This window comes from Schistocerca americana, chromosome 3 (assembly GCF_021461395.2).
Source record: "Schistocerca americana isolate TAMUIC-IGC-003095 chromosome 3, iqSchAmer2.1, whole genome shotgun sequence".
NCBI lineage: Eukaryota > Metazoa > Arthropoda > Insecta > Orthoptera > Acrididae > Schistocerca > Schistocerca americana.
In genome coordinates, this window is record NC_060121.1 from 418,598,930 (window position 1) to 418,611,176 (window position 12,247).

The window sequence follows — 12,247 nt, forward strand, 5'->3', positions numbered from 1 at the left end:
GAACCGACCTGTGCCGATCGCACGCACACAGCGCCACCTGCTGCTGCATACAGGCGGATTCCGACGCTGGAAAACTGTTACGATATGCATGAAAAGTAGCAGCACCCGGTGCAAAGACGAGCAGGTGGGTCTGTACTCAAATAAATGCTACCACATGCGCATAAACATACATAATGACTCAATACCCTTTGACTACATACGCTTTGATACGTGATGACTGTCAAGTATTTCAATGTATTTATCTGGAGCGATTTAAAGTGGCAGGATCGGATAGATTTACTCATGCTGAAGGATGGAATTTACTAGGACAGTGCTAAAGGATTGTTACACAAACCAAGATCGGTAAAAAGCAATTTAAGGTGTGACCGGTTTCGACAGAGCTGTGCTATCATCATTGACTGTTATGCTGATACACTGAAGGAAAGAAAATCACAACTCCAAAAATGAGTTGTGCGACATAAAGGAAAGTTGGTAAGGTCCAGAATGAGATTTTCACTCTGCAGCGAAGTGTGCGCTGATATGAAACTTCCTGGTAGATTAAAACTGTGTACCGGACCGAGACTCGAACTCGGGACCTTTGCCTTTCGCGGGCAAGTGCTCTACTAACTGAGCTACCCAAGCACGACTCACGCCCCGTCCTCACAGCTTTACTTCTGCCAGTGCTTCGTCTCCTACCTTCCAAACTTTACAGAAGCTCTCCTCCATTCTGGAAACATCCCCCAGGCTGTGGCGAAGCCATGTCTCCGCAATATCCTTTCTTTCAGGAGTGCTAGTTCTGCAAGGTTCGCAGGAGAGCTTCTGTAAAGTTTGGAAGGTAGGAGACGAGATGCTGGCAGAAGTACAGCTGTGTGGACGGGGCGTGAGTCGTGCTTGGATAGCTCAGTTGGTAGAGCACTTGCCCGCGAAAGGCAAAGGTCCCGAGTTCGAGTCTCGGTCCGGCACACAGTTTTAATCTGCCAGGATGTTTCAGTTGGTAGCGTGTTTCTTCATCTGAAAGATATCTGCCGGCCGGAGTGGCCGAGCGGTTCTAGGCGCTACAGTCGGGAACCGCGCAGCCACTACGGTCGCAGGTTCGAATCTTGCCTCGGGCATGGATGTGAGCGATGTCCTTAGGTTACTTACGTTTAAGTACTTCTAAGTTCTAGGGCACTGATGACCTCAGAAATTAAGTCCCAAAGTGCTCGGAACCATTCGAACCATTTTGAAAGATATTAATTCCAATTTCGTGTCAGTCGCATAAGAATGGCGCTAGTAGCGCCACTGCGAGGATGCAAATCAAGTTTTCTTTAAATACACCCTGTAACGGTGATGAGCGTTAGTTACTTTTGGCAACGGACGTGATGAGTTAACGTTAGTCAAGAACACCTTTCAGCAATTATCAACACCTCACTGAGTTTCATCGAGGTCCTGTAATAGGGCTACGAAAAGCTGAATATTCCTTCTGCGCTGTTGCACAAAGAGGTGACAGGAATATAGCCACTGTACACGACTGTTGGCAGCGGAGGTCGAGAGAACGTACGGCCACAAGAAGACCGGGCTCCGACGGGGAAGACCACCGTTTTCGGCGAATGAGTCTGGTGCATCGTAATGCATCTGCAGCTGCAACTCGTGCAGTAGTTGGCACAACAGTGCCCCCTCGAAGGCTACAAATCGGCGAATGCGAGGGCAGCTCCGAGCCAGACACCTTGTGACCTGAATTTCACTCATCCCAATCCACCGCCATTTGCGACTTCACTGGTGTCAAGCGAAAGCTCAACGAAAGGCAGGGTGAGAGTCTGTTGTTTTCTGACGAAATATCGTTCTGCCTCGGTGTCAATGATGATCTTGTGTTGGTTAGAAAGAGACCAGTTAGGGCCTGCAACCAACCGGGCTGCTTACTGGACACGCTGGATTTACACTTGGAGTTATGTTCTGAGGTGCGATTTCGTATGGCTGCAAGTGCACTCTTGTGGTTATCCCACGAACTCTTACTGCAAATCTGTACGTTTTTCTGGTAACTCGACCCACTGTGTTGCCATTCACGAACAGCATTCCAGGGTGTGTTTTGCAAGTGGATAGCGCGCGCCCGCAGACCGCTGTTTTAACCCAACTGCTCTAGACAGTGTCGACATGTTGCCTTGATCACAAGATTTGTGCCAAGTTGAGCACACGAGGGACATCATCGGAGGACAGGCCCAGCGTCATCCACAAACAGCATTAGCCGTCCCTCTATTGACCGTCCGAGTGCAACAAAGCCGGCCGGAGTGGCCAAGCGGTTCTAGTCGCTTCAGTCTGGAACCGCGCGACCGCTACGGTCGCAGGTTCGAATCCTGCCTCGGGCATGGATGTGTGTGATGTCCTTAGGTTAGTTAGGTTTTAAACAATGAGTTGGGCTGGGTTTTGTGGGGAAGGAGACCAGACTGCGAGGTCATCGGTCTCATCGGATTAGGGAAGGATGGGGAAGGAAGTCGGCCGTGCCCTTTCAAAGGAACCATCCCGGCATTTGCCTGGAGCAATTTAGGGAAATCATGGAAAATCTAAATCAGGATGGACGGACGCGGGATTGAACCGTCGTCCTCCCGAATGCGAGTCCAGTGTCTAACCACTGCGCCACCTCGCTCGGTTTTAAACAATGCCTTGGGTCAATCTTTGCTGCAATACATGCCACAGCACGGTCCGGCAACGAGTTGATTCGACGTCTGATGTTGTCCTGAGGCAAACTGGCTCACAAATCTTAAGCAACCACAGAGCGACAAGGCGTTATTTGGTGTTCCAGGTTGTCGCACACATGCTCCGTAGGGTACAACTCCAGGGTGCAGGCCGGCCACGGAATAGTCGGAACATGACGTGGGAAATCTTGAGCAAGTCGAGCTCCATGCGATCGATCTTTATCTTGCTGGGAAATTGCTCCTGATAGGCTATACAGGGAAATTGCTCCTGATAGGCTATACGTGGGGTTGAAGAACGTCATCAACATAAAGCTGGCCCATTAACGTTCCCGTACCACAATTAGCGGGGACCAGCTGTCTTAGCCTATAGCACCCCAGAGAATTACACAGGCTGTGCGGACGGTGTTGCGCCCGGAGGCGTGGGTGGTGTTCACCAGACTGCCTCCACACCTGTGTCTAAGTATCATCAAAACCTAGTCCGCCCCCGGTAGCTGAGTGGTCAGCGCGACAGAATGTCAATCCCAAGGGCCCGGGTTCGATTCCCGGCTGGGGCGGAGATTTTCTCCGCTCAGGGACTGGGTGTTGTGTTGTCCTCATCATCATCATTTCAATCCCCATCGACGAGCAAGTCGCCGAAGTGGCGTCAAATCGAAAGACTTGCACCCGGCAAACGGTCTACCCGACGGGAGGCCCTAGTCACACGACATTTACATTTAACCAACCCCAAAACGGATCGGGATACATCACTAAACACCACGTTTTGCCAGCCTTTGGCAGTCCATATCATTCCGTGTTGGCACCACGGTAGACGGAGTCGCCCATGTCTCGGTGTTAGATGCTGTGCGCGACAAGGGTGACTGTATTGCAAATTCGCATCTGCAAGGCGCCTGGAAATCGTCTGTGGAACAACTGCCACTCATATCCCCCCATGTATCGTGGAGCGAGTCACTGTAGAATCCCTAGTCACCTGGTGCACGATCCTTCGATCATCTCGCCTCGTCATCTTCATGGCCGCTAAAGACGCGGTACGTCGCATTGGGCGTCATCTCGTGTCCATTGCTCCCAACATCGTCGGAGGGAATACTACGAAAAATCGACCTGGCGAGCCACACGGCGTGTAACCAGCCTCCGGTTCTCGTGCCGATGATTAGGTCCTTCTGAAACTGGCTTAACTGTGATAAATTTCGTCTAACAAATCCACCTGGCACTCTGCACCTGCTAATATCCTCATCTAGTCTTGATGTGACCGTCACTTGTATGTCCCGTCCACTAAACATTGTTTATGTAGGGTCTCCTCCGCGAGACTGCAGCGCCCGTGCAGGGTCTGTGGGCGTACGCATACGTGCTACACTTGGATCATTTGCATATCGGATCTCACTGTAATTATTTGTGAAGTTTCGTGCTTGTACTTTCTTCCCTCTGCGTGCGCTATTTTAAATGTTCCTGAGTGTATTTTAGTCGCTTTCGTCTCCAATTAGCTTAGTAAGGGAGCTGATGACATCACTTTTGAGTACCTTATACGTTTTACCAACAAATTAAACAGCCAGTGTGACTTGAACATGACTGAGCTGGCTAGGGGCATCTACCTATAACGAAAGTAGCGTGACGTGAAAACAGGGCAGTTAGGATGGAGCATACTTGAGCATGGAGATAGAAACAGTGTCTTCGAAACTACGATTTGCAGAATAATGAAACAAATGCAGCCTAAAACCCTGGAAGACAAAAGAATGGCTGTGTGACTGGGAAAATCTTACGAAAGCTAGGAGACTTCAGGGCACATTCCTTGATATGAGAGAGAGGCTAGCGTTGAAACATTTTAACCCAAGTGAGAGCAAGGTATTAGTGGTGATGGTCTCTATCTGTAATATATTCGTTGAAAAATTAAAAATGACTCTCGGAAGCTTCTGTCTATGGACACGTCGGATCTCCCAAGCATATAAGTATTAGTCAATAAAATTCTTCTGGGTATGTGACCGCATTGTCAATTCTTCGACGTTTCGGCTACTGTTCCAGCTGACCTTCCTCAGGATGAAAAAAATCTGTAGTTCTTACATACAGGCGGAAGAGGTTGTTTCGCGTGCAGATAGAATACTGAGGAACAGTGTTAGACATCCTTTATTGGTGTTTACATTATTTCTTGTCCCTGGTGGAAGTAGTCGCTCTTCATTGTTGTTTGTTTAATTGCATACCACTGGTGGAAATATCTGAATGAGAAGCGTGTCGCAGTTGTGACGTAGCATTGTTTACATGCTGTCTAGTGCTGGGTCAAGTGCGCCATCCTCCTCCTCAGTACCCTATCAGATTACGATAAAAACCTCTTCTGCCAGTATATAAGAACAAAATTTTTCCCATTCGACAGTTAGCAAAAACACTATGAGGAAGGCCATTTGCAACAGTTGCCAAAACGTCGGAGAATTTTACACACTGACAATGCGGTCACACACCTAGAAGAATTTTATTGACTGTGACAATGGCCGCGGAAATCTACGCTTACATGTAAGTATTAGTCTGACAAATTATGGCAGATGTCAGGGAGCAGTTTCCTATGGAGGAATTGTATGACTTTCTAACAGTATAAGAACGATATTCATCACTCGACCAAGTAACGTACACAGTTAAAAAATATGTGACATCTTCCTTCATTGACTTCCTTCCAGCGACGTTAGTTTATATTTAGAGCTTATCAATATGCAACTGACTGTTTTATACAGTGTTATGTAAACTGTGTAAGACAGTATCTGAATTCCAACAGTAGTAACTTCCACGAACTTTCGAAGACTAGAGCAGTTCCAAGACACATAACAGGTGGAAGTTACAGAGCAGATTCGATATAAATAATGGGACATTGAAAGAACTGGCACACTCTATACTGTTGCCTTTCCCCTCCCCACCTTCTTGTCACCCCTCCTTCCTCTCGCCCTCCCCGATGGGTCTATGAAAACTGAGTGAATTAAATATTATGGGAAATGCCCCGGTGCGTTATCCTACTGGTTAGGAAACTTATCATTGCCTGGTTTATCTACACATAGGCCAGTTGATCTACCAAGATGGATAAATAGAGCCGAAGTTTAAGGTGCAGATTTTTTGGATAGTGTAATTTATTAGCTTAGCTACACTGGAAATTATACTAAATCTATGATTTGTCACGTTTACCCATGTCTCTTTCTATTTAATTGCCGTAATTTATTACCCTTGTGGTGAGAAATTCAAACACACATTATTCTATTGATTGGGGGAATAAGAGCAGCCTGCATGGGTGACAGATAATCCATTAGTTTTATATTCTAAAACAAGGGTCTACAATGCCAACCACCAAACATGAAATATGTATCTACCAGTGTAATGTGAAGAACATGCTAAATTATACTGATGCCAGTCTTAAACAGTAATTCCTAGTTTTAAATGGAATGAAATTCAAAAAGTTCAATATACTATCACCCGTTTTATGTTTTTAAAACAGGATGTTTTATTGTTGCATTGTATCATCCAGCATAGTGGGAAGGAAGGAACTGGAATTGGGGAGGTATGCACTTGAGGGCTGCGCCGAACACAGTGCCTTGCTCTACTCCCCTCCCACTTGCCTGAGTCTCCACATGACAAGAAAACCAATCCATGGCTCACAACCCTCGAGCTAGCACTGCCACTCCTTACAGCAGGTAAGATCACGCCTACCCAATGTCTGCTTACGTCACATAAATATATGTAATGGGAATGTCATACCAGAGCTGAATTTACAGAAAACTATTGTGTAGAATGTCACTCTAGTTGATCACCCAACTAGACAGAGTTCTCAAGTGACAACATATTACTCTGATGGTTACATGTTTTCACTTTAATGAATTTCCAAGAAGTTTGCTTTGTAGCATAACTCACTGTCTCTCAGCAAAGGTCACTTGGTCACGAGCAACCTCTAACTTGTCTGCCATCTCCTCAGCCAAGTGTTTACTGTCAACACAACTTCTTAAGGTATCTGCAATTTTTCAGTTTAATGATTTTCCAGATTAATGGGCTGTGTACCATTCACATCAATAGACATTGTGTGGAGGAGTGCACAGTCTGGTTTTGAGCAAGCTCCAACTTGTCTAGGACTTTTTGTGTGTACTCTCCCATATTTACTTAAATTAGAGGTCAACCCCAAACCTTGTACCGATCACAGATCTTTCACAGGTTTTCCTTAAATTCGCTACTGTCTTTTGGTACTGTTATCGTCTTATAGACAGCTGTCCCATCCAGAAACAGCCTACATCTACAACTACTGTACTACGCATGGGGGAGAGAATATCGTATCTGTATTATCAGTTTTCGTCCCTATTTCAATCTCATGATCAAGAAAAAATTATTGCCTATAAGGCTCTGTGCACACCGTTATCTCCATAATACACTCCTGGAAATGGAAAAAAGAACACATTGACACTGGTGTGTCAGACCCACCATACTTGCTCCGGACACTGCGAGAGGGCTGTACAAGCAATGATCACACGCACGGCACAGCGGACACACCAGGAACCGCGGTGTTGGCCGTCGAATGGCGCTAGCTGCGCAGCATTTGTGCACCGCCGCCGTCAGTGTCAGCCGGTTTGCCGTGGCACACGGAGCTCCATCGCAGTCTTTAACACTGGTAGCATGCCGCGACAGCGTGGACGTGAACCGTATGTGCATTTGACGGACTTTGAGCGAGGGCGTATAGTGGGCATGCGGGAGGCCGGGTGGACGTACCGCCGAATTGCTCAACACGTGGGGCGTGAGGTCTCCACAGTACATCGATGTTGTCGCCAGTGGTCGGCGGAAGGTGCACGTGCCCGTCGACCTGGGACCGGACCGCAGCGACGCACGGATGCACGCCAAGACCGTAGGATCCTACGCAGTGCCGTAGGGGACCGCACCGCCACTTCCCAGCAAATTAGGGACACTGTTGCTCCTGGGGTATCGGCGAGGACCATTCGCAACCGTCTCCATGAAGCTGGGCTACGGTCCCGCACACCGTTAGGCCGTCTTCCGCTCACGCCCCAACATCGTGCAGCCCGCCTCCAGTGGTGTCGCGACAGGCGTGAATGGAGGGACGAATGGAGACGTGTCGTCTTCAGCGATGAGAGTCGCTTCTGCCTTGGTGCCAATGATGGTCGTATGCGTGTTTGGCGCCATGCAGGTGAGCGCCACAATCAGGACTGCATACGACCGAGGCACACAGGGCCAACACCCGGCATCATGGTGTGGGGAGCGATCTCCTACACTGGCCGTACACAACTGGTGATCGTCGAGGGGACACTGAATAGTGCACGGTACATCCAAACCGTCATCGAACCCATCGTTCTACCATTCCTAGACCGGCAAGGGAACTTGCTGTTCCAACAGGACAATGCACGTCCGCATGTATCCCGTGCCACCCAACGTGCTCTAGAAGGTGTAAGTCAACTACCCTGGCCAGCAAGATCTCCGGATCTGTCCCCCATTGAGCATGTTTGGGACTGGATGAAGCGTCGTCTCACGCGGTCTGCACGTCCAGCACGAACGCTGGTCCAACTGAGGCGCCAGGTGGAAATGGCATGGCAAGCCGTTCCACAGGACTACATCCAGCATCTCTACGATCGTCTCCATGGGAGAATAGCAGCCTGCATTGCTGCGAAAGGTGGATATACACTGTACTAGTGCCGACATTGTGCATGCTCTGTTGCCTGTGTCTATGTGCCTGTGGTTCTGTCAGTGTGATCATGTGATGTATCTGACCCCAGGAATGTGCCAATAAAGTTTCCCCTTCCTGGGACAGTGAATTCACGGTGTTCTTATTTCAATTTCCAGGAGTGTATTATTCTCATGTTCACTACACTAGAAATATGATGGTGGTGGAGGGGGAAGCGGACAGTAGGGAATACCTGCCAACAGTGCAGACTGAGCTAGCTCTTCCAATGTCGCATTACTAGTACAGTGTAGTTACTTAAATTAGGATGAAAGGAAAGAGAGTGGCAAGACTTGAAGCCTTCCAAGCCATCGATAAAACCTGGAACATGTATATGATATATGTATAAAATATGAATTAAAAGAAACCAACAACATTAGCTCTATTCAGGATCTTAAATGATTCTAAAGACAACAGGTGAAAATTTTTGCTGGACTAGACTTCGAACCTGGATTCCCCGCTTAACGCGAGTGGTCCCCTTAACTGCCTTGACCATCCTGGAATGCTTCCCATCCGACCCAAATTCCCATCTTGTCATATGCAAGCAACATTCCTTTGCATTTTCCTCCTGTTGGCAGCTCACACTGATTTCACAGGAGTTTTGGCATAATATGCACCCACATCAAATCCACTGAAAGAGCCATTGCGCTTACAAACATGAAGATATACACATACATATATGCGTAGTTTCTGTTCTGTCGGACAGATATGTATGTATGTGTATATCTTCATGTCTTTGGGGGTGACGGCTCTTATAATCATTTCACTGCAGTTGCGCATTACGTCCGAACTCCTATGGGAATCGGGATGAGCTGCCATCAGGAGGAGAATAGACAGGAACGCCAGTTGTGTTACGACAAGGTGGGAATTTGGTCAGATGGGAGGCAAGCCAGGATAACCAAGATGGTTAAGGCAAGTGCTCGGATTAAGTGGGAAACCTGGGTTCGAGTCCCAGTCCAGCAAAAATTTTCACTTTTCATCTTTGTTTTTATTTCAAAGCCTGAATGCGGCTGATGTTGTTGGTTTCTCTTAATTCATATAATTAACAGCCACTGTTTCACATGGTAATGTCTGGTCTGTCAGACATGTCCGAGAGAACAGACACACACACACACACACACACACACACACACACACACACACACACACACACACACACACACGTGTGTATACAAAACAGTGGTACATAAATGCGGTTTAAATTTTCGTTTTCTGGTGGGCGTTTGCATCAGTTCCATTTTATTTAACTCGTTATGTTATATTAAGATTTTGGCTTGAGAGGTAGCATGAGCCCCCTCTCATATTTCTATCTTACGATTTTCCTCTCTAATTGCATGCAGTGAAAAGTCGCTATTCCTTCACACGCGGACTTCCCACGCAGCGTCTCTCGTCACCCGGGTGGTCCAGTGACAGGCGGGCACTCCTGATCTGGAAAGGGTTAAGCCGACGGGTGTGAGGAAGTCGAGTGAATGCTTTGCAGACGCCGACATTGTCAAAAGACACGCCCGGAGGGGTCTGAAATAGCGGCTGGGCTAGAGGTTCCGTTACTTCGCAGAATCTTAGCGAAAACACTTTCTGGCGGGCTACCAGCGAGGCGTGGGAATGACTTGTGTACCCAGGCAGTTGTGGCGGGAAAATTCCCGCGCTTTCTGCAAAATAGTAACTGTGATTGGCTTGCTCAGTGCATAGCTCCGTGACGTAGCAAAATCAGCGCAGAAATTGGCGCCAAGAATCTCCATTGGTGGAATGGTAGTGCTCTGGCAATGGAGTGGAATTTTCCGCCGGTTTTCGAGTTGCTGATTGGAACGTTTAACCACGGCCACTGTCGTGGGGGCGGGAATGTTGTGTGTTCGGCCTGTACGGGTGCTCTAGGTAGTCGGCTCTCGCCTTTCGGTCGAGGACGTCGAACCAACCAGCCATCGCCTCCAGTACGCCAGATCGTGTTCTGGCAGTTAAGAAGACAGTTTGGTAATGTATGTCCGCAGCACCGGCAGATAGGGATTTTCCTAGGTGATAATCAGAGCTCAGCAGAGCGCGCCTGTTCGTCTTTTTCTAACTTTGTTGTGTCTTGAGTAGCAGCAATTAATGTTGGGTTAGCTGAGTGTCTCTCTTAAGATTTGAGTGGCAAGGAATTGGCTCCACATACCACTTCGTCATAAACCTCACAATCTAGTTTAGGGACAACTTCACCTTCACAGCGTTTGTTTGAGTATCCAATTTGATGTATTATAAATGTTTCATGTGTTTTTGTTTATTATTTTGAGTTTAGTCTTAATAAATCATATTGTTATTTTGGACAGAACTTTCATTCTGTTAATCGGTAGAGCAACCCATCATTTCTCACTACGTTAGTGAAATCTTCCTTTATTTAACTTATTTATCAAATTAAATTATTGCAGGTGCCAAACTCTTTTCTACTCCACTTGCAGGGTTGATTACAGGCAGTTCGCGTATATTTTTTAATCCATGTGCAACAGCAAAAGTCGGAGTTAGAAAAGGGAGGGCTTAGAGCATCATTTACATATGTAGATTCTAGAAGAATTTAGTGTTAAATACACTACTTGCCCCGGCACCTCGCAGGCTTTGTTACGAGTAACTTTACAACTTCAGTCTTAAAACGCGTCGGTCACTAATGTGCCAATAGGTTTCATAGCTCAGTCCACATTATTAAGTTCTTCGGACTCTAAAAGACGAAGGAGACTTTTATAGTTGGAGAAAAGTCTGGTAATAGTAGTTGAGTTTCCTCTCTTAGCAATTTGTAGTAATTACGCCAGTTTTTAAACGGAGGTAAGCAGGGTAGCTTTGATTCCGTTGTTGCACACCAAGTCTCTGAGCAGTGAACTTTGCTAAGCGGTAGAAACTTTTTTCTGCCGAAATTGGCAAGAAGAAGGTAACGACAAAATTATGTGAAACAGAACCGCTGGAAAGGAGACAGCGTGATTGCGGATGGTCAAAGACCACTTATTTTATGGTTGCGCTCAGGGTGGATGTAGTTGCAGCTGATCTGCTTAGATATACTTTGTTCCGCTGTGAGCAGCTGTTTTACCTCCTATATATGGGTTTCTAATTGCTGTTTAACTGCTTATAAAATTATGGGTATCTTTTGCTTACTGGTTTCATGCAAATTACAATTTAATTGTGTTGGTTTGTACATTGAACCAGGTAGCTGTAGCCCGCTTCGGGCAGTATTGGGATGTGAGTAAAAGTTTTGTCATGTGACTGTAGCTCTGTTTTGGCTGTGTTAGGATACTAGTAAACGTTTTATAGCTCTTGTAAGTGCAGTAGTTTATGTTCCTCGTGCTTTACTACTATTAAGTAGTAAATAAATACAAGTTTCCCTAAAATTATTCCACTGGTTTAGGAGGTGTAACTGACAATCGCAATTTACTTGTCCTCTCTACTTGTAAACGTATCAACACGTAGAGAATAATGTAATAAATGTTATATACGAGAGAGATATAGGTTCGTGTCAATGAGTATCGAAGAAATGGTTTCCAGGAATTACAATAATATCAGTCGAGCACCTAGCTGACACCAGAATTGGAGCTGAAGAGCGATGAGCTAAATTTGGGATACAAACTGAGTTTTGTGTGAAGTTGAAAACTAAACTGACAACCTGGTTACACAGGGTGTGTCTGATCAAATTTAGACAGATGAGTGCTAAACTGAATAATTTGACATAAGGAACTAATGGTCATAAATGAATGTTTAATATTTATTGATACTTTATAGTAAAGAGCTACAGCTACAGTTACACCTATATGCCACAGAGCACCTTACGTTGTGTGAAGGAGTGTACTTTGTGTACTACTATAGAAGAAGACCACGGCTTGAACATAATATGCAAGTCAGACTGGGTTTGGGATGCAATTGTTGTGCACAAGTCAAGACACTTGCATAGAATACTCTAGCGTGGAACGCTGTT

At 46.4% G+C, this 12,247-nt stretch overlaps 1 non-coding gene across 1 annotated transcript; it reads left to right on the plus strand.

Annotated features, from left to right (window-relative positions):
- The first annotated feature begins 867 nt into the window (after positions 1-867).
- On the plus strand, positions 868-942 carry Trnas-cga. The gene has a single exon. It is a non-coding gene; the product is annotated as a tRNA-Ser (tRNA).
- Positions 943-12,247: the final 11,305 nt, after the last annotated feature.